The sequence below is a fragment of the Pelodiscus sinensis genome, chromosome 12 (assembly GCF_052426305.1).
Source record: "Pelodiscus sinensis isolate ZL-2025 chromosome 12, ASM5242630v1, whole genome shotgun sequence".
NCBI classification, from domain to species: domain Eukaryota; kingdom Metazoa; phylum Chordata; order Testudines; family Trionychidae; genus Pelodiscus; species Pelodiscus sinensis.
The window spans coordinates 22,942,278-22,961,548 of NC_143063.1; the positions used below are offsets into that span (position 1 = coordinate 22,942,278).

General features: G+C 41.6%; 1 protein-coding gene across 6 annotated transcripts in view; it reads left to right on the top strand.

Moving 5' to 3' along the window:
* Positions 1-380: 380 nt before the first annotated feature.
* The window catches only part of SIAH1 (siah E3 ubiquitin protein ligase 1), a 30,605-nt gene continuing 11,714 nt past the window's right edge, over positions 381-19,271 (top strand). The window contains exons 1-4 of one of the 6 annotated variants that reach the window (XM_075940224.2): positions 381-631; positions 14,615-14,671; positions 14,967-15,076; positions 16,715-16,874. The gene's annotated coding sequence lies outside the window, so the exon portion shown is untranslated. Of the gene's footprint in view, positions 632-736; positions 1,224-14,614; positions 14,672-14,966; positions 15,077-16,714; positions 16,875-19,271 lie in introns of those variants that run through there. The other 5 variants (XM_075940222.2, XM_075940223.2, XM_075940221.2 and 2 more) reach the window with 5 other exon arrangements.

The following is a 19,271-nucleotide window of genomic DNA, read 5'->3' on the forward strand; positions in this document are numbered from 1 at the left end:
TGACAAGGCTGCCCTTCATGGGCTCCTCTGCCCTAATAAGTGATAAGAATAAAACAGTGGTGGGGCTGGAGGGACCCTCAGGGAATTGGGGGGCGGGGGATGCCGGGGTCCTAAGTATGTGGTCTGCAGAGCCCCGTCACCCCTGTTTTGGGGGACGGGAACTGCTGGGATCACATGGTTAATGCTCCCTTGGGAGTGGCTGCTGGGAGCCCTGTCAGCTGTTTTGGGGTCCGGCGGGCCGGAGCGTTCAGGTGCCGCTGGGATCGGGCCCGCGATGAGGTCACCAGCGGCTTCCCGGAGCCTGGCGGCGGCTGTCGTAGGGACCTATGAGAAAGCAGCAAGCCCGGCGCGCGTGCGCGCAGGGCCGCTCCCGGGTGCGCGCCCCCGCCGCCCGCGTCTGGAGCGGGAGCGCGCCTTGCTGGCGGACTGTGCATCGCGGCCGGCGCGCTCCCGTGCGTGGCGGTGTCTTCTCGGCCGGCGGCGGGCGGGAGGGAAGGAGCGAGCGGTTGGTTCGTCGGTCGGGCCGGGCCCCAGCCGTGTCGGCGAGAGCCTCGCAGCGAGTCGCCCCGCAGCCGGGACGGTAGAGGGGGAGCCAGGCCGCCTGCAGCGTGGTCCCGCCCAGCGCCCACAGGTGAGCGGGGCGGGAGAGCGGCCGGGCGCTCGCTGAGGGGCAGGGATCTCGCGCGGCGGCCTTCCCCGCCCGGGCGGCCCCGCGGGAGGCTGGCGGGCGCCGCGCCCGGGAGAGGCCCCGGCCGAGCCTGGGGAGCGGGAGAGGCGCTGCGGCTGCGGAGGAGACTCGGGGCAAGGCCCCGCCGCGGCCTAAGCGCTGCCTCGGCGCCCGGCTTCCTCTTCCCGGGAGCAGCCGGCCCCAGGCCGCGAGGGGCGAGGGCGCGCGCGGAAGAAGCCCCGGCCAGCGCCAGGCCCCCGGCCCGGTGGCTGGGGAAAGTGAGCCTCAGGCGAGCTCGGGTCCGGGCGCCCGCCTGCGCGCCTGGCGGAGGCGAGCTCAGCCCTGCGGCCGGTCCGAGGCAGGCTGGAGCTCGCCTGCGGGCGAAGGGTTTTGTTTTGAGGCCATGCGTGGGACCCGGGGGGCAGGGTGGAGGCGCCGCTCCGCCTCCCGGGCTGCCCCTTTGTGAGCCCGGCGGCCGGCCTCGTTGGCTCGTGCGCTTTGTGTCTGTGGTGCGGGAGTGGAGCCGAGTTCGGAGCCCGCAGCCGGCCTGGCGAAGGTCAGCAGGGCCGGGCACGCAGCGTGTCTGGGAGCGAGCGGGTTTGGGGGTGGGGGAGAGCTGCTAAACCCTGTGTCAGTGGAACCAAAGGCTGGGGAGCGTCGGCCACCTCCCAGCACCCGTCCTCCATGAATCCTTATTCTATGGGCTTCAGTGAAAGACGGGATGCTGGACTAACTGGGCCAGTGATCGGATCCCGTATGGCAGTTCCGGTGAGGACATCCTCGTACCCCGTCTTCCCGGGGCAGGGGACGGTTGGACTGGGAGTCTATTATTCCGCCCTTCTTCCCTATGGTCCTAGATGAGCGCTTCCGGTTTGCACTTCCATTTCTTTCCTCTCCTTTAAAGTTTAAATTAGCATTGTCTAGTTGGTAGTGATATATTATTACAGTCTGTAGTAATGGACAAAATACAATAACCACTCATCAGACAGATCAAAAGTACAGAAACACAAGCGGGATAAATAGCTCCTATTTGTACAATAGGCAAACATTTTATGAATTACTTTGTGGCTTATTTAAAGATAAAAATGATAAATTCCACTTTCTATGCCCTCCGTCCACAATACAGTCCTTTCTACTGTATTCCCCATTTGAGTGTAGGTACCGCTTTTCTCCCATGAGCAATTCACTCATAAGCTAAACAGTGTGAAATAGACTGTTTCTTTGCTGCATCCCAAAAGTGTGTGTGGGGAGGGGGAGGAGGAGAGAATTTAAATTAAGGTTGTGGCTTGTGAATTAGCAGCTCATGAAGGACATTCTGCACATTGGTTTCAATATGAAAGAAAGTATGGGAAGGATCATGGGATAAGCAGATAAATAGAGCAATGAGGCTAGCTAGCTCTCTTGATGATCAAAGGCTTGGTGGAGCCTCTTCTCACCTCTAAATCTTGTAAAGTGTGTCTAATGAGCCTGAAGGTTTGAGGAATTTGACTTACAACCCTTTTAATGAAGCACGTGCAGGAAATAGTGGTAGAGTATCTTCTAAGGTCTATAAATTATTATGTAGTCATTTGGGATAATATGAATCTTTAGGAGGAAGTGGTTTATTTAATTGTAAAAACTTAGAGAACACATGTAAAGTCAAGTAATTCAGATTTGCAACCTATTTTTATGCTTATCTGTTTATGTAGAAATTGAAATAATGGTATAAATAAGGTAATTGAATTAATCCGGATATAAACTAATGCTCTTATCCATCACTAAAAGGTGACTGTAGAAGTTCTCTTTAACTTGACACTTCAGGGGTAGCCGAGTGAATCTGTACAGGATACACTTAAAAACAACAAATGGTCTGGTAGCATTTTATAGAATAACAAAACATGTAGATGGTACCATGAGCTTTCCTGGGATCAGCCCACTTCTTCAGATGATCAGAGTTTTGAGTTTAGGATGTACAGACCCAAAATGAATAGGGGAGAAGGGAAAGGAGAGGAAGGGAAAAAAGGGGCAGGAACCAAGGAGCAGAGGGTACAAAAATATCAGGGAAAAACAAGTAGGCAGAGCTGGTAGCCTAGAAGCATCTAAAGATTGGATTGTTAAAGAGGCAGATAAGGATAGGATAGCAATTAGATAGGAAGGGTACTAACTCAAGAATCTACACAGACAAAGAGCTGGTGGCACCTTCACTGAATGTTAGGTTGATAATGTCCCAGCCATCCATTATCTCCACTGATGAGCTAGGAAGAGGTCTTCTGATTGGCTTCCTACAAAAATTAAAATTACTCCAGTCTGATTGTTTAATTTAAATGAAAATATAACCTGATGTAAGTTAAACTTCTGTGTCCTTTAGTTCTAAGAAGTTTCTTAGTAACAGGTAAAATTAATGTTTTGTATAATGACCCTTTCAACTAGTTTTCTGTGATGGCCAGGTTGTAAACTTCTGAGGTATACATGCAACTGTTATCTTTAAAGAAATGTTGTTCATTTCTTAACAGGGCACAGACAAATAAATGCCCCAGCATATGCTATGTTACAACATAATCAGTAGATACATGAAAATATGACTACCCAGTGCTGTCTGTGTGACATGTAATAGGACACGTTTATCTTATCTGTCATTCAGTTAACACACACTTGTAGGTGGCAAAGAGCTTTTTGATTTTGAACATTTCATACATATTGAAATTTACCTAGGAATATATTGTCAACATTTTTACACTAACAATTTTGCCAAAGTAGCACACATACAGCCACTCCCCGACTTACGGCCACCTCCACTTACAACCATCCACACTTATGACCAAAACGGTCGTATATACAGATCCAAGTTACGAACAGCGATCTGCGCTTACAAATAGCGCGGTCGCCATGTAACTCTATGGGATCCGGGTTACGAACAGTTCGAGTTACAGACCAAGTGTTGGTCTGTAACTCAGAGAGCGGCTGTACTAAATTTGCTCTTTTATAGTGCCTTATCTGTAGTAGCTCCTGAATTCTAATTCAGACTGTGCACTGATTTTTCTGTAAGGCTTTGGGCAAGTCATTTCAACTATGTGTCTCGTTACCATTATCTATAAAATGGAGATTCTTAACCATCTGACTATGATGTGAGGACTGGTTAATATTACTGAAGTCATATAAAGAGCAGATAAATACAATTAACCCTAAATGCATGTTCTTTGTGTCTTGTGAATGGAGAGAGGGGAAGGGGTATATGTCTGGTGGTGGTGGTGTCAACATTTGTCACAGGGTTGAATTTTCAATTGAATATTGAATTTCAAATTACTTTATTTCCCCAGTGAAAAATTCCCCTCCGCCCAGCATGTAAATAGTGTCAAAACTGCAGAATTTAGCTCACTTTGGTTTTCCATATTTGGAGATGTATCAAACACTTTATAATACTATGTATTTCCATATAGTAAAACTGATGCAAAATATATATATAGGCATGTACAACTTAAAACAATAGCTGACCATTTCTTCCTTTTGTCAGTCTGACCTGAGGTCAGAGTTCTCAATATTTTCCTATATTAGTTGATGACCATGTGAACACACAGCAAAGCAAGCAGAGGGTAGAACCTTGCCTTACTTTCATTAAGCTATTGGTGATGTCATCTGCTCTTGAAAGACAACAGAACTTTGATCTTCGGTCTTTGGTGTTGGCAAGTATAAATCCTTTCAGTTCACCTTTATAGGTTTGCTCTTGCATTTATTGTGCATTATACTAATTTTTTTAATGATTATACAGGGATCCTAAATCAGGCCCTAATACTGCAGTATGTAACTGCAACAAATTTTCAGATTAGTCAGTTAGTGTTGGGTTTTGAACACAGTGTACTCTAAATTGTGGATATTCTGAAAGGAAAGAATGTTTGAGTGGCATTTACATACTGTTTATGATGTATTTTTAGACAGCTGCACTCAGAAGAAGGGCTTCAGATATATGAAGGAAATGTCCATGTTAAGTGTGATTAATGTACAGACTGTCTAGAGAGTTAAATGATTTTGATTTACAAGGACAATTTTTAAAACTTGCTATTGATTGTAAGGGGAACAAAGCATCGAAGTAAATTAGCTTAACAGAGTTTTCTGTGGGTGGTGCCTAGCTTAATAATATAAGTATGTTGAATTGCTTATCTTTATTGTTCCTATTTGCTATAAATCACAGTCTTTGCTTCTGTATTAATAGAGAACTTCCTCTAAGCTTCACTGTGGTAAGCTGTTTCTTTAATAAATCTCATTAAAATTTGCTGTACGGTGAAACTTGATATAAGGTCTTGGTTTGAAAGGAGAATGCTGATAAACTTATCAGCATTTATATGCTTTGTCTGTTTTTATAGCTTTAAAATAGCTTAACTTCTAAAGTGCAAAGATTAATGATTATCCTTAATATTTTGAAAAGTAAAATAGTAACTTTTGTAATCCTTTTAAAAGTTATTGCCCACTGAGACAGTGTGCACAACATCCTGGAGGCTATGATCTATCAATCAGTGGGGTGATCCTCAAATTAAATGTCTGCGTGGGCCATGATATGGTAGATTGTTATGGCTTCATTGTGATTATTCTATTTTGCAATACGTTCTGATTAATATTTTCCCAAGTGTTTGCAGTTCTGAAAGCCTTTAAGAAACATGACATAATGAGAGTTCAGAAGTGAAGTTTTAAAAAGTGCTAATAAGAATAAACAAGAGTAAACTAATATCTTTAAATGTGTTGTGGTGATGTTTTTTCATAGATACACTTCAAATTTGATGTACAGCTTGCTACTAAGTAGGAATGTTAACGTGTATCAGTGAACACGGTTAACCTATAAGCCTGGGCTTATCAGTTAACCGTGGTGGTTACATCCCTTCTGCTTCCACTGCCTCTGTATCAGAGGTAGCGGGGCAGTGGGAGGTGGGAACTGGCTTTTTAGCCCACTCCACACGTGCACCACCTTGCCTCCCTATGCTGCTGCATCAGCTCCTGTAGAGCCACCTGTCCCCTCTCTCCACCTCTCACAAAGGCTGAAGAGTGGGGAAGAGGGAAAGAGAGCTGATGGGAGCCAGTGCTTGTGGCCAGCTTCCCACAAGTACTCACTCCCACAGGGCTGCCTGCCCCCCTGCATTGATGCCTCTGATAAAGAGGCAGGGGAGGGAGGGCGGCAGGTGGGAACCGATACATGTTTCAAGCTGGTTCCCCATGTTTACCAGCTCCCGCGGAAACACTTCCCCTCACGTTGCTGCCTCCATATCAGAGGCAGCAGTGGGGGGATGGGGAAAGTAAGTGGAAGCTGGTGATTGTGAGGGAGCTGGCTTTTTAGGTGGCTCTCTATGAGCATCAGCTCCTGCCTCTTCCCCTCCGCCCAGCATGTAAATAGGTAACAGCTGAAACATTCAGTGGTTACACATTTACACAAATAAACATTTTAACATTCTACTACTGAGGGCTTGGTCTTATCATGAATTCTATGTGAATGAAGCGCTATTAATTTAGTGGAGCTCTGCACAGGAGTTTTCGGGTACATCTATACAAATTCAATTTAGGACCAGTGGCAGATTCCTTCTCTTAAACACAAGTTATACCAGTTCAAATCAATTTTAAAGCCAATTTTAATTAAGAATGTTCAACTTTTGCGTGTAAACAATCTTTTTTCTCCCCTCCTTAAAGTATGGCTCTGTTCCACTAAATAGCTGTAAAATGCCATTTTACAGCTAACAGTTTCGCTCTTCGTATATGTTCAGAGGCATATCTACTTATTTTTAATTACTAAAATATGATTTAAAGCTTTTTATTCCTTATAGCATTGTAGAACCAACATAGATGAGAGCTTAGCTTCTCATCTATTTAAAATACAAATTTTAAAATGTGCCAGTAACTTCAGAATGGCTATTTTTAATGTAGGCTTGCATCTTGTTCTTATGTTACTCTGTGATTTATCCTTCAGGGATATGTTACAATTTAAAATAAGGAACACACAGGTTTTGGAAAGGAGCTACTTATACGTACATCTTTTTGAAAGCAGAAGTTACGCTTCTATAGAAAAAATAACAAACACTTGGCTTTCTCAATTTCCTCACCAGTCATGGGAGTCTTTTCGTTAGAGGTCTGTCTTTAATTCAGGCTCTTAAGAGTTCCTTAAGTAATGCTGGCCTTTGTCATTATGGTCCTCACAGGTTTTTAAGAGTGGGCTGCTATAGTCTAAATTAGTAACTGTTGTTACCTGGCACCAATACGTATGTGTTTGAACTGCTACTTTTCTAATATGATGTACTCCTATATAAAGGGGGAATACAAAAGTAAGACTTCGGTGACAACCTGGCCTAGTTGCATTCTTTCTAAACCAATATCAGTTTATGAGGGATCCAACTGCTAAGACTCATGTGCTTCTAAGCTTTCTGGGTCTGGACAGTGACTGATCACTATTCTTAGCTCTGATCTACTCAGGTACATGTTGCAGGCCTGATATACTGTCTTGGCAGTAGAGACTTTGCAGTCTATCTGCCTAGATCCTGGAATTAGTGCTTCAGCCCTCATTTTGTTTATGTATACTCTCACCAGAGTGCCACTTTTGTGGTTTAATCCTTTTGTAGACTACTGATAGATAAAATAGGAAACATATGCTTTGTACTGGAACTAAATATACACTTTTCACTCTTTCACTATGTCTGTACTACACATCTGTGGCAGCGGCATGTAGTATACCTGTAGGTACATATCACTGCAAAAAGAATATTGTGTCCGCATTGCTCCACGTAGTTCCACTTATCAGTGAAAGGCTTTAGGAGAAATGAGTTAGTGAGGAAAGGCTTCAGCACCTTCTAACTGCTGGAACGTATCATTGTAACAAGCAGAGGCTCTGCCAGGGGGAATCCTTTTTCTACTGCCTTCCCATTCCTAAAGCCTTTTTTCCTGCTATCTGTCTTTCTCTGTGGTGTGGAAAAGCTCCAGTAGTGAGGAGGCATTGTAGCTGGGGAAACACAGCTTAGGTGAGTCAAAAATCATGTCACTCTTCAGATGGGTCTTTGCTTACTGCACCCTTAGTTCGAAATAAGATATGCAATTTGTATAGCGCAAATTGTGTGTATTATTTTGATTCAGTTTTGAAATGGCTATTTTGAAATTTGGCGCGTCTACACAGCGCCAAATTTCAAAATAACACACTATTTGGAGATATCCCTTGCCCCTCGTAGAATGAGGTTTGAAGTGTTGCTGAAATAGTGGGTCTGCTATATTTCGTAGTAAGCGGGCATGTTTGAAAGACCTCTGGTATCCTGAAAAAGCCTTGCAGGGTAGACATACCCTAAGCCTTGCCTCACCTTTTGAACTGCTCTTTATAACCTGGCTAGGACTACATGGATATACACTACATGCCCCTGAAAGAAGTGTTCAGTGTCGATGCATCCTTTGATAGAATATAAGATATGTAGACCAGTGCAAAAAAGGGGGGCTCTCAAGGAGCTGGGTGAGTATTGCCTCTGTATTTGGCACTCATTTGACTGCTGCTGGAAAGTTGTCCAATTTTGCTATATACAAGAAGAACATAGACAAACTAACACATTTACCAGGCATTGCTCAGGTTTCTTAAGGAGGGGCTCAGGGCTGGAGCTTAAGTGTGTGCGTACGTGTGTGCGCATGTGTGCACAGGAGGTGTGCGTGTGCGCGCGCAGAAATCAGGGCAGGGGCTTCGGGTTGTGAGTGGCTCAGGGCAGGGGGTGCAGGAATCAGGGGTGGGGGATGAGGAGGGACTTGGTGTAAGGGGCTGGAGGGGTTGTGGTGCAAGAGTCAGGACAGGGAGTGAGGTGTTTGAGGGGGATTAGGGCAGGAGATTAGGATGTGGGGGGTTGGGAGTGTGGTCACCACGCTGCTCAGGCAGCAGATCCCTAGCACTGGGGAAACTGTGAAGCCCTGCTGTCAGATCCCTTGGGGTGGTGGGGCTGGGTGGCGGTTGGCCAGGGCAGCGGGGGTGCAGTGCCTGGCCAATAGATTTCCAGGACTGGCTGATCCCCAGGGATGGCTGGGGTATTAGGGACTGCACTTCCCAACTAGTAGCTTGTTGGGGTAGTGACTTCTCTACCTAGTCAGTTGAGAATGGTTATCTGGGTGCATTGTGCTGTGGGTGCTGGCTCAGGCTCACCAGGGCTGGGGTCTCCCCTCTACATCCCCTGCTATCCATCCCTGGGGTTAAGGACTGTGTTTGTGGGACATGTGGGCCAGAATGGAAGGGATGGGCCAACCATGGCCTGCACCATCAGGGGATCCTTATCTGTGTACAGTGACTGGCAATATCCAGACCCCTGCGTCCAGCTGGCCATTCTCTTACCAATGTGTCTGCCATCCTGTAGTCATTATACATTATAACTGTGCTTCCTAGCAGACTCCTCCATTTCCATTTAATGAGAAACAATCGTATTCCAGGCACATCCCATTGTCCTGGCAGAAAGAAACTCTTACCTTGTTTTTAAGTTATGATAAGAAAGCTGTCTGCCAAATTTTAGTCCTAGCTCTTACTGTTTAGGAGGAGTTCTTGAACAGACAGACTTGCAGATAGACTCATACACAAAAGACTCGCAAACTCTCTCATGTGTGTATATAGTAGAAAAAAGGTTCAGAGAAGTCATAAAAATGATTGACGAATTGGAAAAGATGCCTTACAGTGAAAGACTTATTCTGTTTTGCTTAACAAAGAGAAGGTTAAGGGATGACCCTGATTACAGTCTCTAAATACCTATATGAGGAGCAAATATTTGATAATGGGCTTTTCACTCTAAAAGATAAACATCTAAAATGATCCAGTGGCTGGATGTTGAAGCTAAACAAATTCAGACTGAAAATGGTGTACGTTTTCAATAGTGAGGTCAATTAATCTTTGGAACAATTTATCAAGTGTTGTACTAAGTTCTCCATACTGGCAATGTTTAAATCAAGATTGAATGTTTTTCTAAAAAATATGCACTAGTTCAAATTGGAGTTTTTGGAATTAAACCCTATGTTCTGTATTCTATAGAAGACAAGACGAGATTAACACGTTGGTCTCTTCTGGCCTTAGACTATACAAATTTCTGTATGCTGTTCCTTCCTTCAGCGAAGTCCTTATTTGTGAGAGCCTTTGGAGATTTGGTTAGTCCAAGTTCCTTTGGTCGTTTCACTCCTTCCCAGTCTTCTGTTTCTGGCAGAGAGCCTCTCCTTCCTTTCTATCTCCACTTGGGCTTGGTCACGTATTAAAGTTATTCCAGAATACAGTAGTGTTTGGATGCCCTTGTTCTGAACTAAGGATGCAGTCTTCTGATTTATACCTAAGAGTGATTTTTTTTCTGATTTATCTTAAGGCTTGTCTACATGGTATAACGTTACAGACTGCAGGGCTGTCTCAACAGTAGATGCAAAACCTGCAGCCACAGATGTGCTGGGGAGCTTAAATGTATAACTCTGATAGATGCCAAAAATCATAGATTCAATAGAGAGGCTGGTTTTATGTCTCTTTAGAACAGTCTGTAACCAACAACTCTCCTTTGTTCTATGACTGAAGAAGTGTTAATTGCATACTTCATTTTGAATGATTTCTTGCAATATGTTTACTGTTTTTGCTTAATAATTTGCTTCATCTTGTATTTAGCTGTGGCACTTTTAACAGGTCTATACTAAGGGGAAAAGTTGATCTAAGCTACACAATTTGACTTAAGTTAGTAGTGTGACTCAAATCAATGTAGGCTAGATCGATCAGTGTAATTTACTGCAGGGTTCACACTGTGGTGGGTCAATAGAAGATACTCTCTGATCTCCCTTTACTCATCTTGTTCTGGCGAATGGTGGTTGATTTAACAGGTCTTCACTAGACCCACTAAATTGACTCTCAGTGGATTGATCACATCCACACTGAGCTACCCAATATTGGAGACAAACCTCAGGTTTTCTTTCCTAGGCCTGAAGAAGAGCTCTGAACTCAAAAGTTTGTTTTCCCCCAACAGAAGTTGGTTCAATAAAAGGTATTTTCACATACACCTTGCTTTTCTCATATCCTGTGACCATCCCAGCTACAACAGCACTGCTAACAACATATGCTATGACTTTTATCAGTGGTATATGGTTTATAATTGACATTCCAGAGAGCCAAAGTTAAATATTGTATTCTGCATCTTATTCTGAATATGAACACATTAAAGCATGAAAGATAGGGTTCATAGTTCTGTTTGTACTGGTAGTTTGTCCTATTTTAATAGTATTGCAGAACTTTTCTTTATACAAACTACACATACTATTTAAAAAGATATTTAGTTTGAGGTTTGGATGGAATTACAGCTCATAGATTGATACATTAAGTTTTTTCTTGAGAATCCTTACATTTTTGCAGTTGTTGCTTCCATATGTCATCATTGCGTAGTGATATTTTACATTGCAACCGGTGTTATGCCTGACTTTGTGCATGGTAACTGTTTGCTTTTGTTTATGTATAGGTCTGCGCTGTATGTTTAGTGCATAGGAAAAGTAAATGAACTGTGATGGGAAGAAATGAACTGTCTGTTTTTTGTTTTAAACCAACCCAGACTTCTATGAGTTTGGTGGGGGAAAATTGTGTCAGTTTAGTAATTTTTTTTTTCTAATGTGCCCCTTAACATAGTGGTATCTAGTGCTTTAATAAGGAGATGCACGTTCGTATGGTATAATGGTTGCCCAGCATTTACACTGAAAGATACGTGTTAAACATTTTGGGACTGAATAAATTGAATAAATCAAAGCTTTTAACTTTTGACCTCACTTGGTTACCCTTTGTTACTGGTATTAGTTTCTAAGTCCCAGATAATATGCTTTTTAGTAAAGCAGATGCTTACACAGATATGTAATTAAAACCAAATGGATGTGATATGTAGTATTACAGACTAATTTAGTTATAAGTAAATCTCAGCATGAGTTGTCTTTTGTCTTAAAAAGATGTTAGAATTCGGAAGCCAAGTCATGGAGTGGGGAACTTTTTTGGGTCGGGGGCTGCTGACCCACACAGAAATCAGTCAGGGGCCCTCACATAAGTGAGAAGCACAAAAAAAACCCCCAAAACTCTCTCTGATGTAGCCCCCAACTGAGGAGAAAGACACTCTTCACATTCCACTTTCGCACCAGAGCTGGTTGGGGGCCAGCCTAATAGTTTGTGAGCTTCTAGCCCTGCAGTTGGGCAGCAGGGGGGCCAGAGTGCCAGGGTGGGCTCCCTAACACTGTGGAGGAGCCCAAGGGGGCTGCACTTTGCCCCTAAGGTTCCCCACCCCTGCAATAGAATCTTAGATTTACAGACACCAAAATTACAAACTGACAAGTCAGCCCTACACCTCACTCGGAACTGGAAGTACACAGTCAGGCAGCATTAGATATCAAAAAGGCAAACACAGTACTATGCTAAAACATAAACCACTTAAAAAGGGATAGTTTAAAAAAGATTTGACAAAATAAGGCAATTGATTCTTATGCTTGTTTCATGTAAATTAAGATGGTTATAAGCATTTTTCTTCTGCATAGTAAAGTTTCAAAGCTGTATGAAGTCAGTGTTTAATTGGAAATTTTTGAAAGAATAACCATAAAATTTTGTTCAGTTATGAAAATTTCAGTTATGAACAAGTTCAGTTCCTAAGGTGTTCATAGCTCTGAGGTTCTGAACACAGGCTAAATCTCTCTATTCTGGCAACATCTATGGTCCAGCATAATTTTAGTTGGCCAGATATCCACTTATGGGTGTGACCTAGTTTCCCATGGTTCCCTAAAGTTTTACAGCCACCACTCTTAGTTCTGTACTGTTAAGCCCAGTAAGTAGTGAAAGTGGTGGTAATGCTGCTAGACCATGTTGACCACCTGTGGTTTGGCAAATTGTATGATTTGGCACCAGTCAGGTCCTGAAGGTGCCGAACAACAGAGTTTCAACTTTGTACTGAATGTCTTGGTAATGTCTTTATTCAGAAATTTCTCAAATGAAACAATCATTATAATTCTTCCAAGAATAGAACAGATAACCTACACGTAACTGCTCTCGTATAGAAAGATTGCTGCTATGCCTTAGGCATGGGAACATATTCAGAATTTTTCCAGGAGATACTGAATAATAGGGCAATAACTAGATATTGATGTATTAGTTACCAAACTACTTGGTTGAGATTTTCTTAAAATATTCCATAACCATAGGGTGGGATGAACAGAGTTTTAAGGAGAGTGTGCACTGGGACACAATGGAGATGTCAAATAATGACAAAGTCCTGGCTGAGGTAGTGGGAGAAATAAAAGGTGAATATGGATCAATTTTTTAAACATGATTTTAAGTAAAGTGTTTCAAATAATGTCTCTTTATTTCATTGGGTTTCAGTTTCTGTAAAGAATATAACTATGCTTTTCAGGCATGGTAGATTATAAGAACAAAAACTGAAAACCACGTGTTTCCCTCTTATTCTCAACCGTTCCCATTTTTTGGATTGAGGGGAATAAGCTGGATAAGAACAACTTTAGAGATATTGATACATGGCAATGTTATTTTTAAGGAAACCTTCAGTTTCCATGCTGACACTTTTGGGAAGCCTTTCTATGTATGGTCACTCTTAGGCTGTGTCCAGACTCAGGGTTTTTTTCGAAAAAAGTATCCTTTTTTTGAAAAAACGTCACCTGCGTCTAGACTGCAGCCGTGTTCTTTCGAAATTAAATCGAAAGAACGCGGCTTTTCTTTCGACGGCGGTAAACCTAATTTCACGAGGAAGAACGCCTTTTTTCGGAAGTGCTCTTTCGAAAAAAGGCGTTCTTGAATGCAAACGGGTTTTTCAAAAGAGAGCATCCAGACTGCCTGGGTGCTCTCTTTCGAAAAAGCGGCTTGCTTTTTCGAAAGTTCCGCTTGCAGTCTAGACATAGCCTTAGAGTTTTGAAGATTTAAATATGACCTTTAAAGAGGCACCAGGTATATTGGGCCTGGAGCCCTTCTTTTTTATCCTTTGTAATGTTTTTTTCAATAAGATATTACTCTTTCTGACTTAAGTTCAGGCAAGATGGTTAGATTTAAATAATTTTAATCTTGTTTTGCATTTGTACGTTTTTAAGTTATTTTCCTAAAGTTTCATTTTCATTGGTTTTGGTTGGAATACTCATTAAAAAACAAATTTAGGCTTTACCCAAAATTTGTTACTACTTTTCATAGCTAGGGTCTATATATGTTTATATAGCTTAGCATGCACTTATTCAGATTCTTAGGTTTTTTACACTTTTATTATATAAGCATGTAATTTGCCATTTTCTAGTATACTAGATAACTTTTTTATTTGGGATTTTGTCCTCCTGGATTGGATGGAAATTTTAATTCAATTACAAATTAAATTGTAATTTGTTAAATAAAGCTCCCTTAAATGTGCTGGAACATCACAAAAGATGTTTTGCCTTTAAAATCGATTTATTAAATAAAGTATTAATGGTAGTTAGTAAGCTGATTATCTTATGGATAATCTGATTGTTCCAGACTTCTGAAGACACATCCTTTTTGAAAAACTCAGTAGGTATTTAACAAATACAATGATACAGCTTGACTGGGTACATATGTATGGTATCTGTCTTCAGTACGGTTTTATATCACTAATCCACTAGGCACCTACCTTCCATTAAAATCAATGGGAGTTTAGGCACTTAACCTGCTTATGTACTTATGGCACTTTCAGAAGCACATATCAGCCTCTAGGTGCCTACATACTGTTTCGTTTTTTGACCTGATTGGTTAGTCAACGTTTGGGACCCAGGGTGATGTCAGAGAAATTGGTGATAGGTATTTCTTTACAGTCTTGTTTTATTTACATAGAATGCTCGTAATCCTGTCCCTCTGAACAAATAACAGAAAAAAGCTTTTTTTTTTTCTCTTCTCCGCACCAAGAACACATTTTGACCTGCACCTTCAACCAAAAAACCTGTCCCAGAGTCAGACCTGTGCTTTCAGCTTTCTTTCAAGTTGTTTCTTTTTCTTTGTAGATTTGAGCAGATATGTGCAGGCTAAACCGCTCAGTAAAAACGCCTGGATAGGTTCAGGTACTCCTTTTGTCTTAGGTGGGGGGGCTTATTCTTATAGATATGTTAATCTATCAATCAGTGAGATTTAAACTCAGCTTGTAACAAGGTTTTACATCCTTTATAACACTCCCGCCTCTGATTTGTCTCACCGTCCTGATGAAATCTAAAATGATGCCCAATAGTGCATCTCAAACCAAAAGAAAAGTAGTAATTTAACAGATACAGTGATTCAGATTCTGTGTACATATGGACAGTATCTTTTTTAAAGATGATTTCACATCACTAATCCAAATTTATTTTTATTCACAACCAGACTCCTGTGGAAATTTCTGCTCCCTGATGGACTTTATTTCAGCTGCCAGAGAGGGACCTCCTTGCAATCAGCCTTTGAAAAATGCCTATTGTTTCTGTGGAGTTTGTTGGGTAAGGCATACCCTGCCCATTTTGTTTTGCATAGGGGAGCCTCTTTTCTAATAACTTTTCTAGTCTCAGTTTTCATAGCCACATTCTCAGATTTTGGTATTGGACACCCAAACTGAAATTCTGTCTCCTAAGCAGTAAATACTAACATCTCAATCCAATATGAAGAGAGTTTTGAAACATGGATAGGACAGGAGCAATCTAAAGAGCCATTTTCAACTCTTGAATATACTAAATCATGCTCTGCTGATTACTGAAAATTATTTCCCTTTTAATTGTTTGCTGCTTGTCAGAAACATTCAACAAATGATTAGGAAGCAGCAGTTCTTTCAGATTCACAGCTTTAAAAGTAAGGTTCCCCCAAGACCCTGGATTTCAAAACACATTCAGCTACACCTCGCTTTTCCCTCATTGGAAAGCTACCATAGCATGTAGCTGTTAAAATGGTTTTGGTCCTAGGGGAAGGAAAATTCATACCAGTTGCCTACAAATCATTTGTGTCACACAAGCCATATCTTTAAAGGGAATTCCCACTGACTGAATTTGAGAATCGCCTTTCCTGGCATTGATTATAGTTGTTAGCCATAATTAAATTCAAGTCAATTGTTAGCTTATGTGCTGTTTCAGGCATCCAGACTTGCATGAATTCCAGAGGATTTTGCATTTTCAAACGCAACCTTCCTAGCTTTTGGAACCCTTGCCATCATTACTGATTCCACTGGAGACTGACTAAGGTGGTTTAGTTAAAGATCCCTGATTCCCTACCTCTTTTTTGCATGTCTGGTTTCATAACTAATATTTAAGACAGTGTAAATCATCACAATAAATTTTACAGATGCTATTACACAGTCAGTCGCTAAATTTCAGTTATTGTTCAGCTGCCCAGATTTAAAGTAAAACTGTGTATCTGATTGTTGTACTTCCAAGATTTAACCCTTGAGTTTGGTGTTTCCCCAGTTTCCTGAACTAGGAGAGTGTCTTCCACTAAATATTTGTGACAATCTTTCTTGGCCTGCCTAAAATTTATAACATTAGTTTTTTGTGGACAGTTCTGTCTCAGTATTATAATTTAACAGAGTTGTTTCTTTTAAATCTTTGCATTATTGCCAATTTATCGTTCCCCCCCCCCCAAATTGTTCAGTGAAGTCATGAACCAAATTGAATCCTCATTTATCATATATAAGGCAAAGAGCTCATGGTGATCAGCTTATATTTTCCTCACTAGTGCTTGCTTCCTCTTCTGGTACATTGCTGCAAGAATTAAGTTTTATGGCAATTTCCAAAGTCTCTTTGGAGTGTCATTGGCTTTCTTTCTCTGATTTTAGTCCACGAGTGAAGCTGAATGTCTATAAACCATCACCAGTTTATCCTGTAAAGTCTTATTGGTATTGGAGTATGCTAGTAACATAAGGTTCTGCAGGTCCTGTGCCACTTCAGGCAGTGGTGGCTTTTTTAAATAGTTTTATTTTTTTTTCGAGCTCTTATGCGTGCTGTTGCCAGCTCAGATAGATGGCTAGCTCCAAAAGGGCTTGTATCAGGTCTGGATAAGTCAGACCCTTAAAATTTAAAACCACAACAATTCTGGTCAGCAGTGTGAAAAATCCACATCTCTGAATGCCATATCTATGTCAACCTATGTAGATGCAGTTAATGGACATACGCTTCAGTGGACCTAGCTACTGTCATTCAGGCAGATGACGACAGAAAAGATCCCTCTATTGTAGTAGATTGTATCAACACTATATGATTATATGAACACTATGAGGTAATGCCTCACATGACCTCAGTCACTCTTCTGCAGGTAAGTTCTGCAGTACTGTCAGAGCTAACAGCCGAAGTTGGCTGTTAGAAACTCCCTTTCTTTCACTTTTCCCAAATATTTGTTTGTACTTTAACGTTGAATTGAACCATTAAGCCTCTAAGGGAGTTTTTCCTTCAAAGATAGATGGCTTTTGCATTATTTGTGTTGGGATACTGTGGGTTAAAGTGAGTGGAAAATTGTAAAATGTCTGGACTTAAGTCCTCTGACTTGCTCAATTTCACACCCGGCCAGCTGTTTTTGCTGTGATTCATGAACATTTTGTTTCCTCCTGGAGTGAAATATTCAGAATCTGAAGTCTTTGCTGTAGTTCATCTTTGTTAGCTAGTTCCAGGTTAGCCAAAGCTTCTTTTGTCTCCACTATTTCATGAAAAAAATTATGGTCTGTGATAGTCAGATTACTGGTCACTTTGATAATCCATTTTACCATTTCTGGGGGCATGTGTTACAGCTGGGTTTCCCAACCGAAAAAGGTTGTACACCACTGGTTTAGACCATTTTTACATTTCTGTGAGCACTGCTATCATTTTTCCCCTTTTCAACAAGTGTACCTTTTCAGCAAGTCTGTCTTAGAAGCTAACGCTCACACCTGACACTAGCACTGCCTTCTTTTGACCTGAATGGCTAGTCAGAGTTTGAGGCCCTAGGATATTTCAGTTAAGATGAGAAATTGGTGATAGCTAGGTATTTCTTTGATCCAATTTTGTTCATTTACAAGGAATGTATGTAGATCTCACCGAACAAAGGAGGAATCGAATAGGAGAGAACATCTTTTCTTGTTCTCAGCACCAAGAAAACACTTGTTAGCATGCACACAAAACTTATCACAGCAATAAAACAGCACACGAGCCCCACAAGCCTGACTCGGGTGGCACGAGCCATATGCATGTTTTTTCTTGACTGTGGAGACATACCCTTAGTTACTATTTCTCCCTCTGCGTTCTGCTCCTCAACTTTCCTTAAAGAAATGCTGGGTTGTTGGGTTTTTATTGGTTGTTTTTTTGTTTGTTTTTTGTTTTTTTGGTCCTAGGTGGTGGCTTATCCTTCCAGTTACGTTAATTGAAGGGTGCATTAACACCCCCTCAGTCAAATGAGGTTTTAACTTAACCAAAAATTAGGTTTCATCCAGCTCATAAGATAGCTTTTAAAAAACTGGTCTTGTTTTTCAGTTAGATCTGATCCACTCCTCTTCCATCTCCTAATTGTTTTTTCAACTTTGAATGAAGTAGGTCTGGATGACCTTGAAGACCAGAGTAAATTCAATTGAACACAGGTAGAAAGTCATGCATTTAGGGTCTACTAATTTCTGCTACAAGCTGGAGGATTACCAGTTGGAAGCCACAGATTTAGGGAAAGATCTGGGTGTGTTCTGGTCAATCACTGAATGACAATAAGAAACCAATATGTGGCTGCAGAAAAAGGCAAATGTGATTTGAGGATGTATCAGGTGAGGTATTTCTGCTGGAGGGAATCTGGAATACTGTATACATCTGATCGCCTGTATTAAAAAATGTGTTGAAACTGGAACAGATGCAGAGAAGTGCTACTGTGATGAATAGGAGAGTAGACAACCTATCTGAGGAGCTTGGAAGAGCTTGTTTTGTTTAGTCTAGCAACAGCAAAAAGAGGGTGGATATGATTAGTCTCTCTAAATACACTTTGTGTGTGTGTATACACGTATGTATGTACCAGTGATGGTGAAGAGCTATTTAAGCTAAGGGACAGTGTTGGCAGAAGAATAAATGGGTATAAATTGGTCATGAACAAATTCAGGATAGAAAGTAGAAGGATTCTAACCTTCCAAGCAGTAAGGTTTTGGAATAGCCTTCAGCCCTACTGGGAGATGAGACCAAACAAACAAACTTTTGCGAGAGGGCAGGCCCAAATATAAGTGTCGATAGAGTATTTTTGTGATGGTGGGGAGTAGGGGGTAGCAGTTCTGAGAGGGTTTATTTCGGTTTATGTATTACGTTCTTAAAACTTATGTTTCAAGGCTTCAGACAGCTACCTGAAGAGATCAGGAAGGGATTTTTCCTCTGTGATGTATTGCAGAGGTTTTTTGTTTCCTTTCTTTGAAGCATCAGAGAAGGCCGTTTTTGCAGATAGGACACTGAAAAGGCTGAAATGGAGCACTGAGAGGGCCCCAAGCATTCTCTGTCTCAGGTACTTAATTTGCTGGTTATTCCTCCTGTTCAGGGTCCAACTACTTGCAGTATCTGGGGTTAGATGGTAATTTTCCCTTAGTGATTTTGGAGGACTTTCAACTTCCTGTGCATCATGGGTAATAGGATGCTTTCCAAGTTTAACTGCGTATATTTAATTTAATCAGTTCCCTGTAATCTTGTGTGTTGTGAAACTTGGATTGGCTGGTTAGGCACA